This window comes from Muscardinus avellanarius (genome assembly GCF_963383645.1).
Source record: "Muscardinus avellanarius genome assembly, chromosome: X".
NCBI classification, from domain to species: domain Eukaryota; kingdom Metazoa; phylum Chordata; class Mammalia; order Rodentia; family Gliridae; genus Muscardinus; species Muscardinus avellanarius.
The window spans coordinates 83104723-83123564 of NC_137792.1; positions in this window are offsets into that span (position 1 = coordinate 83104723).

An 18842-nucleotide genomic window follows, 5' to 3' on the forward strand; every position below is an offset into this window, starting at 1 on the left:
ATAGTATTTGAGATTCTAGCCAGAAAAATATGGCAAGAAAAGAAAATCAAAAGAATACCAATGGAAAAAGAAGAACTGAAACTACCTCTATTTGCTGGTGACATTATACTAAGATCCAACATACTCAATCAAAAGGCTTAAAAAACTGATCAATCAATTCAGCAGTGTATTTATATAAAATCAATCTTAAAAATTAGAAGCTTTCCTGTATGCCAACCCTAAATCCACTAAAAATGAAATCCAGAAAACAGTTTCACTCAGGATATCCCACAAAAAATAAAATGCTTACAAATAAGCCTAATGAAGTTATTAAAAGACCTCTACAAAAAATTATAGAACACTGAAAAAGGAAATTAAAGAAGACTTTAGGAGGTGGAAAGATGTTCCATGTTATTGGATAGGCAGAATAAATATTATAAAAATAGCCATTCCTCCAAAATTTATCTACAGTTTCAAAGCAATACCCATTAAATTACCAAGGTCATTCCTCATAGACAGAAAACTCTGTCCTTAAATTAATTTGGAACAACAAAAAACCCAGATTAACCCTAGTAGTTCTCATCAACAAGAACCATGCAGGAGGAATCACAATACCTGACTTCAAACTATAATAAAAAGCCATAGTAATAAAAACAGTATGATGCGGACATAAAAACTGAAGTCTCAAGATCCCCAAAGGAACAAGAAGCTAAAACGTGCATCAATACATGGGATTGCATTCAACTTAAGGGATTCTGTAAAGCAAACTATCAAGAACCTCAAAAGGACCAGATGTGGTGGGGCACCCTTGTAATCACAACATTTAGAAGGTAGAAAACAGAGGATCATGGTTCGTGAACAGCCTCAACTACTTAGTGAAGACCATGGGAACTCAGTGAGACCATGTTTTTTTTTAAAAAGAATAAAAAATAGGACTGAGAGGTGTAGCTTGGAGGTACAATGCCCCTGGGTTCAATCTTCAGCACTGCAAAAATAAATAAATAAATAAATAAATAAATAAATAAATAAATAAATAATAAATAAATAAATAAATCTCCAATAAAATGGAAGAAAAATTTCTTCCCACTATCCCTCTGATAGAAGGCTATTTTCTAGAATACAGAGAGAACTCAAAAATCTCAGCACTAAGAGTACAAATAACAAAATCAAAAATGATCAAGTGAACTAAATAGATACTTCACAAGGGATAAATTCAAGTAGCCTGCTCAATATTATTAGCAATCAGAGAGATGAAAATCAAAACTACCCTGGGATTTCACCTAACTCCAACCAGAATGACAGTCATTTAAAACATAAAAAACAACAAATGCTGGTGAGGATATGGAGAAGTAATAATTCTCATACATTGTTTGTAGGGTTGCAAATTATGCAACACCTTTGGAAAAATATAAAGAATCCTCAGAAAAATGGGAATAAAATTATCATATGATCCAACAATACCAATTCTGGGTATCTACCCAAAAGAATGGAAAACAAACTACCAAACTAATGCATGTATATATATATATATATATATATATATATATATATATATATATATATATATATATGTTCATAGCCTCACAATTCACGGCTGCCAAACAATGGAACCATCCAAGATGTCCATCAACAGATAAACTGATTATAAAACTATGTACACAATGGAATTTTACTCAGTCATAAATAAGAACAAAATTACTTCATTTACTGGGAAATAGATGAAACTGGAGAACATTATTTTAAGTAAGATTAGTCAGTCACAGTAAGTAAGAAATGGGATGCTCTCTTTAATATGTGGAAGCTAGGAAAAACATGAGTCATAGGAGGAATTCTAGATGAAAAAGAAAAAAAAAACTATAGATAAGCACATAAGGGAACTTAACTGAGGCCAATGACAGGGAAGAAGAGAGAAATTCCCTAATGTGCATGATGTATAGTCACAAACATATCAAAGTCGATCACTAAGCCAAACATAAGAAGAAGGGATGAGGGAGAAAATGAGGAGGGAATTGGGTAAGGGTTAAATGAGTGATGTGTGTATGTATTCTTCTACAATCTTGTATTACATTAAGATATATGACTACAATGCTCCAATAAAAAATAAAAAATAAGGTGATTGTTACTGGATCAATCCTATAAGAAACTTAGGAGAATGGGTGTTAAGTAATTTGCCAAAGGGTAGTAGCCAAGGTAAGATTTTCAAGGTATGTCATTTTGACCCCAAATACATTGTTTTAATCCACTTCTCTATTTCTTTCTAAATTATCTATTCTTGTGTGTGTGTGTGTGTGTGTGTTTGTGTGTGCACATGTGTATGAGCACATGTGTACATGCGTGTGTGCATGTTTGCATGGTATTCAGAATTGATTTCAGGGTATTCTGCCTCAGAGATAAACCCCAAGTTCTATTTTATTTTTTTTTATTTTAAAACAAGACCTTACTAAGTTACCTCACACTGGCTTCAAACCTGAAACCCTCCTGTCTCAGCCTCTAAAGTACTGAAATTATGGACATGCATCACCACACTGTGCCTAAATTGTCTATTTTCAAATTGTACTTTGTTACAGGGAAGTCTTTTAACAGACAAAGGATTACCATGTATTGTGCTTTGGTAACCTGAGGCTGCTGATTGCTGAGACTCTATGATTTTTAGAAGTTTTTTGAACTATAGCTATTCAGTGACTACAGTATTATCAAGTTAGATCAGCTTAGGTCAGTGCTCTTGAAAATCAGGTTTCTATAAATGATGTTACTCAACCATTTAAAAATGAAAAGCATATAGAAACATTTTCAAGATATAGCTCTAAAATATTATTACTATAAACTATTATAATTAAATTTTTTCCATTTCTGTCTTTACTTAGGAGAATGCTTTAAAGGAAATATTCCATATTTGTTATTGAAACACAGATAATAGTTTTCACAAACTACCTGCTGGTATCACTATTATTATTTTGGAAATTATTATTGCCTATTATAATTGTGTCACTTTAAAATTTAAGGGTGAATTGATGATAGTAAGCCCATGATGAGAGGCTCCCCACTGTGTTTTATAAACATCCATCATTAATACATTTGTCTAGGGTAGCAAGTTTGGCCAGTGGAATCCTAAGATTATCCCAGTTGATGGCTTCTTAACACTGTCTCTCTCTCTCTCTCTCTCTCTCTCTCTCTCTCTCTATATATATATATATATATATATATATATATATGTGTGTGTGTGTGTGTGTGTGTGTGTGTGTGTGTGTGTGTATGAGGTCAGTCCCTTAACCAAGCCATTTACTTGTCTGGCTACTGGTGCTCAGTTAGATTTCTAAAGTCTGCCTATTAGAGATTGCATGCAACTCCACCATTATCTCTGAGAAGAAGGATTGCAGAAGTCGTAGAGTTTCAGAATGCATAAGGTTTTATTACACTAAAATATGCAGCCATAGATATATAGAAACAGAAATACACAACTCCTCCTGAGCAACTATCGGTGAAAAATTCAAAGTTAAAAATATGCAGTATACTCCTTGTCCTTAATTATCACCTAAAATGGACTGGGGAAATTTCCACAAGAGGGTAAAATTTTCATGCTGCAGGATTATAGCAGAAAGAAAAATTTCCACTGAGATATTCGCAGATGGCTGTGCAGTTGAAGAGGGCTTTTAGGGAGACTTGAAGGTTGAGTGTATTTTTTAAATGTGGGATATATTTGACAGGAAGAGAACTTGTGTAGGGCAGTATAAGCAGAGAGGATAACATGAATATAAATAATTCTATGAAAACGGGACAAAATAGCAGAATTAGAGGCAAGATGGCAGTGTGGTGTCTGCAGCTGCAAAAAAAGTGATTTTTGGAAGAACATCCCACAAGAGATCAGAAAGCCGACTGCTCCTGCTGCACATGCTCAGGAATTCTTGACAACATACTCTATAAGAAAAAATATTTGGAGTGTGTTGGAAGGAGCCCAGCATAGCTGGTCCAGGATCACCACTCCCTGCATCCCAGAGGCCTTGGTGCTTTTGGCCACAGTGATTCTCTATGTTGTGCTAGAGGCTGTGGTGCACTCAGAGCATCAGACCCTACTCTTCATGGTGAAGCTGTAAGCCTCCACTCTTGGTGTTGAGATAAAATCCATTGCTGCTAAGTACTTGGGCCCCCAGCTTTTGCAAAAGATACCTACTATATTCTTTTATTAAAATATATTGAAGAAAAACTGGGAACCTCTGTAGATGTCCTGTTAATGGTGTCAGGGACCAGAGCCTGCTCCACAGCAAGGTCAGGACTGGGGCATGCTCCACAGCAAAGGGCGAGCAGGTCCCTGCAACCATGCAATCAGGAAGCACTTGAAGCTACCACTGCTTCACCTCATCTCTTAGCAGATTCCCAGATCCAAGTGGCCTCTATTAAAAAAATTGGTTGTGAGTGTGTCATCTAATCAAAGTTACTCACCTTCTGGTTTTCAGGATTACAGTAAGTGGGAATCAATGCTGAAAATAAAAGAAGGATTTCTAAGGCAGAAATAAATTTTAAGTGATCATATGTGGAGAAGTAGAATACTACATTGCTGATGGGATTGCAAATTAGTGCAACCACTTTGGAAAACAGTATGGAGGATCCTCAGAAGAATAAATACAAACTTACCATAAGATCCGGCAATACCACTTCTGAGTATCTACCCAAAAGAATGAAAACCAAACTACCAAATGAATGCATGAATATCTATATTCATCGCTGCACAATCATCATTGCCAAACTATGGAACCAGCCAAGATGTCCATAAACAGATGAATGAATTACAAATCTATGGGATATGTACACAATGGAATTTTACTCAGCCATAATGAAGAACAAAATTATGTCATTTACAGAAATGTATGGAATTGGAAAACATTAGCTAAGTGAGATTAGTTAGTCACAAAAGGAAAGAAATCAGATGCTCTTTCTGTTTTGTGGAAGCAAGGGAGAAAATAGGTCATAGGGAAACTCTAGACAAAAAAGGAGAAACTATAGATGAGCAAGTACAATGACCTAACTGAGGGGGGAGAGTAACATTCCCTAATGTACATGGTGTACATTATCAAGCATATCAAAGTTAATCACTAAGCCAAACATAGAAAAGAGGGCAGAGGGAAGGAGTGAAGTGGGAATTGGGTAAGGGCTAAATGAGTGATATGTGCATGTATGACTCTACCAATTTGTACTGCATTAAGATGTATGACTACAATGCACCAATAAAAATGAAAACTAACTAACTAAATAAATATTTCTGTGGTGAAACCTAGATTCACTATGGGAAACTCCAAGGGAAACAATATGAACTTTAGAAGGGAGTTGAATTAGTAAAAAACTTTAAAGGCAATACTACAGGATTAAAGCTTTTGCAGATTTTTAAAGAATTGTCACCATAAGACCTGAAGTGGATTATTAGGTAACTGAACCTGGATCCTATTGTAAAATGTGGTAGAGTAGGTTAAGACTAGAGTCAGTGAGGTGGGTACTATTATTTGATATTATCTAACATTGGATGAAATATAATTAAGGGTACAGTTGAAATAATTTACTCAAGTTTCATGCTTTAATGGCTTGGCAGGGGGATGAAAGCATTGAGAATAGGAAACACATAAGGTGGTACTGGTTTAAGGAGGGAGATAGGATATATGTCCAAACATGACATATTCAGTAAGACAGTTTTAGGATTGGAAGTCAGTTAAAGTTAAGAGTCAAGTTTGGGGCTCATCCACAGAATAAACTATTATAGCTTTAGGAGAATATGTGATTGCAAGAGTGAGTTCAGTGGGAAATGAAGTGTGCTAGGGCCATAACCTTGGTAATATCTGTTGAAGACAGTGAAAGAAAGAAACTTCTAGTGCAGATGTGATTTGTATGTAGCAGCAGTACTAGCAACAGCAGCAGTACAAGAATGCAATTTTAGACTGACTACAAAGGGAGAAATTTAAGACACAGAGGTGGTCAATAAAAAGAAGTAGCAGACAGGGAAATAGGATAAAATTTGAGAAAAGAGCATTAGAATTGACATTTTGGAAGTTATAGTTGACCTTTTAAAGAAAAGTTTTAGTATAGTGGTAAGTCTAATGCTAGATTGAACATGAAAGAAGATAAAATGTGATGGAGAGGCAACAGCTCCTGGAAAATATGTAATTGATCCACATTTTTTGGAGGATTAAAATAAATCCCATAGATAACCTTTGATTATATTTGCTGAACAGTTCCTTTATGCCAGGCACTGTACTAAACATTTCACATAACCTATTGCATTTGACAAAGAGAATTCTCAGAACTAGATACTGCTATATTTGTATAGACAAGAAGGCCTTACTTATCATTAGTAAATGTCAGTACTGGTATTCAGAACTCAATTTTGTTTAATGACAGAACCTAAGCAAAGAAAGTTTATCCAAGGCATGATATTAGTATGACTCAACTGCAGGTCTTCTCCAACAGAGCTTATCATAGCACTTTTTCAGAACAACCTCAATGTCTAAAAGATAGAGCCATGGGATAAAGACACATGGGTCTAAAGGGTGCTGGGGCTGAGAAGTAAAAACAATGTTGAGTTTTGGGTTATTAGCACTTGTCTTTGCACAAAGATTTAAAAAGAGTTGATTGTATTTTTATGGTTTACTAAAGTCGCTAAGAATGATGGTTTTGGATCTATGCTGTTTGGGTTCAAATTTCAGTTTCAGCACTTTGTAGCTGAATATCATTGAATGGGTTATTAAACATTTCTATGCCATGTTTTTCATCTGTTAAATGGGGACAGTAATAGCATCTACTTCATAGTGTTGTTGTGAGGATTAAATGAGTTAATAAATACGTAGAATGATATCTTGGCACAAATTGCTAATTCACTGTTGAACACGTTTCTCAGATCAGAAGGTCCTGCTCTCCTGCTTCCTTTTTTCAAGTTGATCAGATTTTATTTTATTTTTTTTAGTTTTTTATTGGTGCACTCTATTCATACATCATAATGGGTTAAAAAATTGTGTAGACATACATGCACACATCGCCCAGTTAGGCCCTACCCAATACCTCCTTCTCATGCTTGGCTTAGTCGTTGACATCTATTATAATAGCAATTTATCTAAAATTAACAATGATGATCTCACATAACAGATTAACTTGTCTGATATTAAGATTTTGATCACTTAGAGATAAAATTTCAATATTTCTTTCTGCTTTCTTACCAGAGAATTTTTTTCTTTTTTTTAAGGTGAAACTATCATACATTTATTTATTTTTTGAGAAAAAGTCTATCCTCACATGAAATATAAACTCTAAATACCCAAAACAATCTCAAAAAAGAACAAAGCTAGAAGATGTACATTTTTTTATTTCAAACCTTATAAAGCTACAATAATTGAAACAGTGTAGTACTGCTATTAAGGCAGATATATAAACCAGTGGAATAACATAAAAAACCTAGAAATAAATTCTTCCCTATATGGTCAAGTTATTTTTGACAAGGTTTCCAAGAACATTTTGTGAAGGAAATATTTATCTTTTCACTAAATATTGTTTAAAAATAATACTTACATGAAAAAAAATAAAATTGGATCCTTACCTAACACCATATACAAATATTAACTCAAAATAGATAAAAGACCTAAATGTAAATCTTAAGACTATAAACTTTTAGAAGAAAACCTGGGTCATAAAACTTCACAAAATTGAAATTGGCAGTGATTTCTTGGATATGATTTCAAAGGTACAGGCAATATAAGATTAAACTTCCTAAAATATAAAAATATTGTACATCCAAAGACAATGTAAACAGAGTTAAAGTTACTGATAGAATGAGATAAAATATGTCCAAATGCTATTTCTGAAGGTATATTAATATTCTAAATAGAAATCCTAAAAATTAGCAACAATTAAAGCAAACAATACAACTTAGAAATAGGTAAAAGACTAAAATAAATAATGAATCTCCAAATATTTTTATATAACCAATAAACACATGACTATCACTAATCATTATCATAATATAACTAATAATTAAGGAAATACAAATAAAAACTATAGTGAAATACTACTTCAAATTTGTTAGGATGGCTGCTTAGCATGAATTACCTTGCCCCAGCCATTTATCTTGAGTTTGTTACTCTCTTTCCTTGTAAAGTGTGTTTCTTGTAAGCAACAGATGGATAGATTCTGCTTTTTAATCCATTTTGCCACTTTATGTCTTTTTATTGGGGAATTGAGGCCATTTACATTCAATGTGATTATTGAGAGATAACTTTTAATTCCTAACAAGTTAAGATTTTATTTCTGTTTGAAATAATGTTTATTCTTCTTTGCTTAGTTGTCTGCTGGATGGAAAATCTTATTTCTTTGGTTCCGGTGTGTATTACCTATTTCTTCTTTGTAGTTAATATCTTTGAGTATTTTCTCTAGCGCTGGTTTTGAAGACATAAATTCCTTCAGTTTCTGTATGTCATAGAAGCTTCTTATTTCCCCATCTAATTTGATAGTTTTGCTGGGTAGGAAATTTTTGGCTGGAAGTTATTTTCTTTCAGAGTTTGGAATATGTTACTCCAAGCCCTTCTGGCTTTCATGACTTGGTTTGGGAAGTCTGGAATGATTCTAATTGGTCGGCCTCTGAATGTCACTTGACCTTTTGTTTTTGTTGCCTTTAAGATTCTCTGCTTGGCTTTCACATTGTTCATTTTGACAGTTATGTGGCATGGGGAACCTCTTCTCTGATCCTATCTAAAGGGAGTTCTATAAGTTTCCTGGACCTGTGTATTGACCTCTTGCTGTATATTTGGAAAATTTTCTGCTATTACTTCTTTGAAGAGATTATTGATCCCTTTGGTTTCACCTTCTTTTCCCTCCTTTATTCCAATTATTCTTAGGTTAGCTCTCTTAAAATGGACCGATATTTCTTCAATGTCAGATTCCTGCTGTCTGACTTTTTTCCTAATTTATAAATTATGCATTTGTTTGGGAGTGATCATCTTCTAGGAGCGAGATTCTATTCTCCATGTGGTCTAATCAATTGTTTATACTTTGAATTGAGGCCATTACCTCAATGATTGCTTCCTTTATTTCTTTTAGACTCTCTCTAATTTCTTTTCAAAGGTCCTGTATTATTTCTATAGTTATATTCCTGATTTGATCTTTTGGAGATCTCTGAATTTCTGTGTTATCAGGTTCTGATAATATGGGGTTGTTGGCATTAATTGCTCTATTGTTCCTCTTTCCCATATTTTCAGAAGTTTGTGCCTTCACTGGGGCACTCTGACTTCACTTAGGGTACTCTGTATCTCGAGTCTGTGGTCATCTCAGCCTCCACTATTCCTTTACTGGGTTGTATCACAAATTCTCAGACCCAAGAAGTTAATCAAGGCTGCACGAGACCATGGGGGTGCCGGGTTGGGCGGTTTCTTATGGGGAGCTCTAACTAGGGTGTGGTATCTCTGCTACCACTACTCCTTCACTGGTTTGGACTGCACAATCTCAGATCCAGGGAGATTATCAAAGCTTTGCAAGTCCCTGGGAGTGCAGTACAGGGATTTCTCCTTTAGGAGCCTCAATTTTACTCATGGTTATTGTGCATGTTTATCAGGAGCTGTCACGAGGCGTGGTGAACTCACTGTTGCTGCTGGCAATATGACGCCACTGCCACGCCCCTGGCCATGAGGCTGGTGTATTTCTTTTATGGTTTTGAGCTCCATTCTGAGTCCCTAGAAGGCATGATGAGCTTGGCCATTGGGAGTTTTAGATGTTCTTTGCGCTGAAAGAACTGTTGAATTACACCCAAAAGATCCGCAGATGCTCACTTCAGCTCCTTGTTTATCTTTCCTCTCTGGAGCCTGGTGCTGTAGGGGAAGATGGTACCGGTGCTCCGCCACCACATTGCAGGCTTGGTTTCTTTTCTGGTCTCTGGTTGTTCTTCTAGTCCTTTTTTCTCTGTCCCTTGTGTTTACATTTTTTAATTTATCTGCTGGTAGTGTTTTCTGGCTATGAAAAGAGCTGATTTTGTGGCAATAGAGATTAAGTTTTAGCAGGACTCCTAAATGCTGCTTTTCTCAGTCACCATCTTCCCAGAAGTCCTCTTCCTGCTTCTTATAATAATTCAATTTGACCATTTTTGGCTGTCTTCTTCAGAGAGAGAGAGATGAAATTTTCAGCCATAATGGAATTTGTTCATTTTTTATCATATTCATCCTGCATCCATTGAGTGTGTATTTTGTATTAACCAAATGCTAGGCACTACAAGTAGAGAAGTGAAATGACAAATGTGTTTCTTCTTTTACAGAGCTGAGTTTTGATGGAGGAGACAGGAAGAAAACATGACAATTATGAGTGTGTGGTGGCACATGCCTGTTATCCAAGTACTTGGGAGGCTGAGAGAGTAAGCTTGCAGGTTGGAGGACAGCCTTGAGAACTTCGAGACTACCTGTTTCCAAATAAACAACAAATATGTCAGGGGATATAACTCAGAGGTATAATTCTCCTGGGTTCAATGTCTAGTATCAAACACACACACACATATACCCACACACAATATTAATTCCACCAATGTTTTCTGTGTTATGTTATGGGAAGCTAAGAACTCTGCAGAAGTGCACAAGAATTCCAGCCCAGGCCTGAGTAGTGAGAAAAGGTTTCCTAGAACAGTTGACACCTAAACATAGGTCTGACATTCAGGTTCCTCCCAGTAGCACGAAGGTAGCTGGAAGCTTCCATTATTACATCCTCTGGGATTGACATTATGATGCCACTTTTAATTTAACCCTCACTGTCTGGAAGCTACTGAGTTTAGAGTAGTAATATTCACTCAAAAAAGAGTTTTGTGATTCCCTGCATCCTTTCAGCTAGATCTACTTTGGCTCTGCCTCTCATTAAGGTATTCTCAAAAAAATTTATGTAGAAGCATCGTGAATTCAGAAGAATGGTTCTTAGCTCTCACAACACAAAACCAAACTAAACATCATAGCAAGACTGGTATACTGTGACCTTGTCCTAAAGGGGGCACCATTTATAATGCGCAATGGTACCTCAAAACACTCATGGTAATTAAAGATTTATTTGTTGTTTTCTTGGCAAAAATCACATAAAAATTATTTCCTGTATGTCTGGCCTGCATATAGTACCTTGGAAAGGAAAACTGTATTTTTCTTGTCTGGATCATGGTGTTTAACATTCATAGTATTAGTCAGAAAAAACTATAGATTAAGAGGATTATATCAAAATTTAAATCTTAGATCAGACTGTTAGTATTAGACCTTAAACAAGTTACTGAATTTCTCTGAGATTCAGTTTCCTTTTGACTCAGTGGGGAAGTTAAGTAATCCTTATCTGATAGTTAGACTGTGGCATAAAGTGAATGTAATGGTTTTGTACTTGAAACTTACTGATACTATGTTCAGTAAATGATTACTTACATTCTTTTAATTTTGTATCAGAGAAATGTTGATCAGACAACCGTGAAAAACTGTAAAAGAATGGATATATTGTCACTTCATAGGAGTTATATTAGCTCACAGTAGGTACTCAAGTAATACTTGCTGTTTTCTTATGCACATTGACTTAATTTAACTTATTTTATGACAAATTGAAGAAAGGAAAATTGGAACATAAGATGGAAGATATACCAGTCAGGCTACTATAATATTTCCTTAATTGTTAACCCCACATATAGCCTCATTTAAAATCCTGATAGAAATTCAGTACTTACGTGTTGAATAAATAAGTGGCTGACTGAATGAACAAATAAACGAGTAGTTAATTGCCAGATAATCTGTGATAACAATGAGACCTGGCTGGAGAATAAGTGGTGACCATCAAGGGCATGGATGTACTGAGTATAGGCATCAGATCAGTTGAAGAACAAAGTACAGAAGAATGGGGAAAATTTAACAAAAATGAATGTCCTATGCCTCACCATTTTGTCCTGTGATTTGCTGAGATGGTAATTAAAAGCCACAAATGAATCATTTGACTCTCTAGGTAGACTCTAGCTAATCAAAATGAGGTGGAGGCCACCCAAAAATTCAGTATTATAGGTACTAAAACAGCAGATGATGTTGGAATAATAAAAAAACTTTCTTTAAAAAACAGGCAGTAGAAATGCCTTTTTGCTGCAATAGCTTTGTAAATTTATACAATTACTCTAGAAACAATTCTGCATTATTTAATAAAACTTAATGTGTGCATCTATAAATATATACTAAAGTCCTGTAACAGTAATTATATGCTGCTGAAGAAATTATTTCTCATGAGCATCAACGAACAAACTCAGGGTGACATTATTTGTAATAGTTAACAGGTGGAAACAACCTGAATGTACAGCTACAAAGAAAATATTATTAATATATAGTACATGAATATAACTGAATATATACATAGGTACAAATGATTCAACTAGATCTATGTGCATCAACATTAATGAATCTCAAAAACCACAGTATTGAGTGAATAAAGTGAAATATTTATAGAAAATACACACAGTACGATGGCATAAAATACAAAACAATATTATTCGTTGCTTAAGGATATATATGAATAAAAGGACCTGTTGAAATAATAAACACCAAATTTATAATGCTGTTTTACTTGTAGGGAATAAAGATGAGAATAGGAACAGGAAAATGCACAAGTGGCTTCATTTATAGTCAAAATTTATTTTAAAGTAGTAGAGGATATGGAGTTGAATTATTTTGCAGTTCTTTTTTTGTGTGTGTGGTCCTGGGTTTGGAACTCAGGGGCCTCTACCTCTGGGCTACACACCCAACCTATTTTATATTTTATTTTGAGACAGGGTCTCACTAAGTAATTGAGAGCCTTATTAAGTAGCTGAGGCTGACTTTGAACCTGTGTGATCCTCCTGCCTCAGCCTCCAAAGCGCTGGGATTACAAGCATGTTCCACCATGCCTAGCTCTTATTTGCAGTTCTTAAATAAGGAAGCCAGTGTAAAAACTACATACCCATAGCATTTTCTGACAGGCTGGAAACCTGCATTTCTGGGTCTTGTCTGTTTTCATTATGGTTCATGTCTTCAAAACACCAAGCAAAAGTGGAGAGTCCCACTATAGAGTATTTTTCAAAGCATTGAATCAAGGTGCTTTTGTTATGTGGTCTGAAGCAGACAAACAGCTTAACTCTTGGACAAGATTGTCTTTGACAGAAAAGATTCTGATTATTCAACCCATATTTCTATGGAATTTTGTATAGTTTTAAGTGCATTTCTATTGCATTTGATTTGTAAACATATGAAAATTACCCATTTTATTTTCTCACTGGGAGTGAATGTAAGATTAAATGAACAATTTGAAAAATTAAAATTTCATCTAACTGGTTCTTATCAAGCCCTGTACATACTATATCAAGATACAGTTGATGAGAAAAGTGGAGCTTTCTTGAAATATTTTTTTATTGAAAATGTTATACATCTAAACTGTGCTTGTTGTCCTCCCCCCCATTTTCCCTCCCCCCAACAATGAGTGTCCAGGTTAACTATGCTATATTCATACTTTTAAACATACTTGAATGTAGCTCCTCCATTACTCAACCTCAGCTTTCTTCCTCTCATATCCTTCCATTCTATCTTTGCTAAGGTTTCCCCTCCATTATATGGAGCTCCTCTGGTATCCCCAATACTCCCTAGTTTGGGCATATTAGAGAAAACATATGTCCCTTCTCATTCTGTGCTTGCCTGATCACACTTATCATAATATTCTCCAGATCTTTCCATCGTCTTGCAAATGGCATGATTTTGTTCTTCTTTATATTTGAATAGAATTCCATTGTGTGTATTTCCCATATTTTTGCAATCCATTCATCTTTTGATGGAGATCTAGATTGGTTCCATATTTTGGCTATTATGAATTGTGGAATATAGGTATACATATGTTACTGTACTTCTCTGATTTCAACACCTTTGGAAAAATAGCCAGGAGTAGTAGAGCTAGATTATATGGTGGATCCATACTTGGAATATTTCAACATTGTCTTAGTACTCAAGTTTTTCTGAGAATTAAGCATATTTGGGAGACTTCAGTGCCTCGTGTCTATAAACGTAGAGGCCCATATATTTTAAGACAGCCTTGCCAACACTGAGATCTTAATGCACAGAAGGACTCATTCTCTGATAATATAAAAAGGGTAAAAAGGAAGGCTTCTTAAAAATTTTCATGAGAAGTTTATACAAGATATTCAGAATTATGTTTAAGCTTGATTTTTGGTTTCTTGATCACTTTATCTGAACACCTAATATTTGCAAACAATTTTTTATAATTTATTATAATTAGTTCCACCAAAGCAACTTTTCATCATTTGAAATAACTTACACATGAGCATGGCCTAAATAAATATCTAAGTTGCCTTCCAATTAAAATTTACATTATGTATATTATGTCATTGGAGACTTTTTCTCCTTAGTTGTACTATAAATCACTAGAAAAATTCTTATAGCATTTTGGTGAAACCTGGTGATTTATTACCTATTGACAATGAAAGACACAAACAAGAGAAAGTAATGGGGTCTTTTCCTTCTGGGATATTTAGCTAGTCATTCTAGTTACTATGGATTGAAATGGACATTCTGAATGAATTGTGAGCTCATCTGGAGATGGTAGCTGTTGATAAGAAGACTGGTCTGACATTAGACCCATTTCATTTTCCTAGGTTACAGCATGTTGTCAAATGTCTGATTTGAGGCCAGCTAATGTGGCCATCAATTATCCCATTCTTGAATAAAATCAAATATATAGAATTTTATCAATGTGGAGACACTAAGAGGAGAATAATTATTTTACTTAGTATTATTCCCCTTAGTATTGATAATTTAGTGTATGTGTATGTGTGTGTGTGTGTGTGTGTGTTTAAGGTTATTCATCTGTTTTAATTCTGATGTTATTATTAGTACAAAATTCACTTTCTTTCTAAAAATAATTGTGGAAAATGATAAAATAATTAGTGATATATAATATTTGAAAGAATTTTCTAGGAGGATAAAAAGAATGAGAGGGCCCTGGGATTTTGAAGAAAGTTTTCTTGAACCCTAACCCTGTGGAAAGTAAGCTACTTGAGTTTATAGATTTTTCCTTTTCACATCATCTGTTCCTCATAGATTATACACAGGAAGTACACAATAAATAAATATACTTTTAATAAAGGAAGGCATGATGGGGTACAGGAAAATGACTGAATAAACAGACCTTGCAAAATAGTTTTAGGTCCAATAGATGCAGTATTTTCATTTACAAGATGTATGGGTACCCAATAGCTTATCAATAACTTCTAAAGCAGCAAGCTAAGTGTTAGTGTCATGGTGTCCATAGCAAAAACTATAGATATCCAAGGGGAAGGGTGGCCTGATATGATTGAATAATACATGGATGCTAATTAGCAGAAGTTTTCAAAGAATGGATAGCTCTATATGCATAAATATGGTGTCAGAGTGCTGTGCCTAAGGTTTATTTGATTGATATCAAGAAATGAATATTATGTTATCATCAACAAAAGCTAATTAGGGAGCAAGAATATAGGATCTAGATCCACCAGAGAAAATTATGTACAATAAAGATACAAAAGTAGATCCCCAACAATATACACTGGCTAACCATAGCAAGAAGTAGTAAGAAAATTGAATTTCAGGCAGTATGCCATCACTCTGGACTTTTACTAAACACACTAGTATTAGGCTTAGAAGAGATAAAATAATATATCTTCATTAGCAGTGAAGTTCAAGGACACCATGGACCTCAGTTTGCAATTTTAAAAACCTTCAGCATCTATAACAGGGACACATGCCAAAAGAAAAATCTGTAGGGTATATTTTTGGTTTGGTACTGAAGATTGAACCAAGTTGCATTCTAACACTGACCTAAATCCCCCATCCCTTTTTACTTTTTAATTTTGAGACTCTTGCTAAATTGCTGAGGTTTGAATGTACTGATCCCCTTGTCTCAACATCCAAAGTACTAGGTATACAGTGGTGTGCCACAACATTCTGCTAGAATCTGTGGGGTCTGGTGGGCATAAAATTAGTTAAAAGTAGTCCTTACATCTTGAGGAAATGTTTCACATAAGCATTTTTAATAAAGGAGTGTAAATAACTACAACAATAGTCATGCTATTAGTATAAAAGCACAACTATAGCAATAGCAACAACTGCATCAATTTAATGAGTAATTACCCTGTTCCAAACATGTATTAGGCATTTCATATGTATTATCTTATTTAATTTTTATTACACACCTAAGAGATAAATTTCAGTATTATCCTCATTTTAGCAGCTCAAAGAATTTAAGTAACATGCAGAAGTTCACATGGCTGATAAATTGTGGCACTAGGAGTTGAACCCAGATATTTTGATTCTTAAACTTACATTTGATTTTGATAGTCATAAACATAGACTAGTTGTGACGTATTATGATAGATATAATATTGAAAAAATATTCTAAGAGACAGATTTTATCATCCATTGGATTTACCTGAAAATGAAAGGTATTTCAGGGAGTGATTCTACAAACACATATTGTTCACCTAGTATATGCCAAGCATTGGGTCATGTACTGGAGACAAAGAAATGAACAAATAAAGGTACAGTCACCTACCTCACAGACCTTAAAATCAAGTGAGGGATCATGGGATAGTTATGGGTTATCCTTAGCCAATCATAATTCTAATATGGTAGTTTCTGGGCTATGTTATTCATTCTTTATATTATTTGAAAAATTCTTTGGAAAGAAACTCTTCTATAGAATGGTAGGATAGAGTCACATTTGAGTGCTTAATTCCTGAAAATGGATATAATTCAAAGCTTTATCTTTTAAGATCTTCCCAGGAAAATAGAATATACTCCAGACCATGCACGTAAATGGTAATTTACTATATAAGCATGGCTAGATAAGTGATAAATTGCTTGGTGTAGTGGCACATGCTTATAATCCCAGCATTCAGGAGGCTGAAACTAGAGGAACACATTTGCGGACAGCCTCAGCTACTTAGCAAAGCCCTTCACAACTAGGTGAGATCCCATTTCAAAACAATAAAAAGGCTAAAATATAGGGCTGGGGGTGAGGCTTGGTGGTACAATATACCTAGGTTCTATCCCCAGTACTGCAAAAAACAAAAAGTGATGGGTTTATTTAAAAGTCTGTCAGTAGATTATAAAGTCATTAAGAAATTAGCAACAATAGCCAGATATGGTGGCATATTCCTGTAATCTCAGTACTTGGGAGGCTGATGAGAGAGGAGAATCATAGGTTTGAGGCCATCACTCAATAACTTAATAAGAACTAGTTTCAAAATAAAAAGTAAAACAAGTATAGATATGTGGCAGAGAAAGAATGCCCTTGATTTCAATCCCAAGTACCACAAGAAACAGAAGATTAGAGCTGGGCATGGTGGCAAACATGTAGTTCCTGGAAGACTAAGATAGAAACACCAGAGGTTCAAGACCAGCCTTAAAATTTAGTGAGACTCTCAGCAATCTAGAAAAACTCCATTTCAAAATAAAAAAAGAAAGAAAGAGTTATGGGTATAGTTTGGAGATAGAATGCCCCTGGATTAATAACCAGTACCACAAAAAATTGGGAAATTAGCAACAACAGGAAACTGCTTCCATTCTAGGATTGTACAGGCAATGGAAGAAAATGGATTTGCCAAATTCTAGAAGGCAGTGTATTTGGTTAAAGCTAAATGCCAGGCAGGGGTCGTCATGATAAACCTGGGGCTATGGATGCAGGGCTATCCGCTATGACTTTTCCCCAATTCCTACTTCTACAATTTTCCACCAGTGTTTCCCATTGACAAACATTATTAGAAGACAGAATAAGCGAGGTGGTTGGTGCATGCTTGTAATCCCAGCATTCAGGAAGCTGAGACTGGAGGATCGCGGTTCGCGGACTGCCTCGGCTACTTAGTGAGGCCTTCTGTAACTCAATGAGACCTGGTTTCAAAATAAAGAATAAAAAATAGGGCAGAGGCTGTAGCTCAGATGTCGAATGCCCCTGGGTTCCATCCCCAGACCCACAAAAAATAAAGAGGACAGAAGAGCTAGGAAATTGTGGATGGTAGTTGCCTGTGATAAAGAAAGAGCAGTAATTTGAAGCGATCAGTTGTTATAAAGCTGTTTTATCATTTATGAATTATCACCATGAACAAACATTCCCATGTCAGTTTCTCCACTTAGAGAGCTGGTGTCTTTTTTGTTGTTGTTGTTTATTTGTTTTTGTGTTTTACAGGTCTGGGCATGGAACCTGGGGGAATTCGACCTCCGAACTACACACTCTGACCTAGTTTTTATTCTTTATTTAGAAGCCAGGTCTCACTGAGTAGCAGAGGGCCTCACTAAGTAGCCAAGGCTGTCCACAAACCACAATCTTCCAGTCTTAGCCTCCCAAATGCTGGGATTACAAGCATGGGCCACCACGATCAGCTCAAAGCTGGGATCTTGAAATAATTTTCCCACAAAGCTTTTTTTTTTGTGGTACTTGGCTTCCTGGAAGCCCTTCTAACTCTGGGCTACATTCCCAGACCTATTTTATATTTTTACTTGGAAAAAGGGTCTCTGAAGCCAGCACGGCTGGCTTCAAACCTGGCGATCCTCCTGTCTCCACCTCCCAAGCGCGGAGATTACAAGTGTGTGCCACCACGCCCGGCTCCCACAAAGAATTTGTGAGAATTAATTAATACTTGACAAATGTTTTGAACTGTTTGGCAAATAGTAATCCCTCTAAATTTTACTATAAGATATAATATGACATAAGGTACTACTAAGAAGCATTCATGTTTTATCATATACAACATTACATGCTCATTATGTTTACTAAAGGCCTCTTAGTTATAGGTACTCATAGCTAAGGTGTGTCATCAAACATTGACCAGAAATGAGAATGAC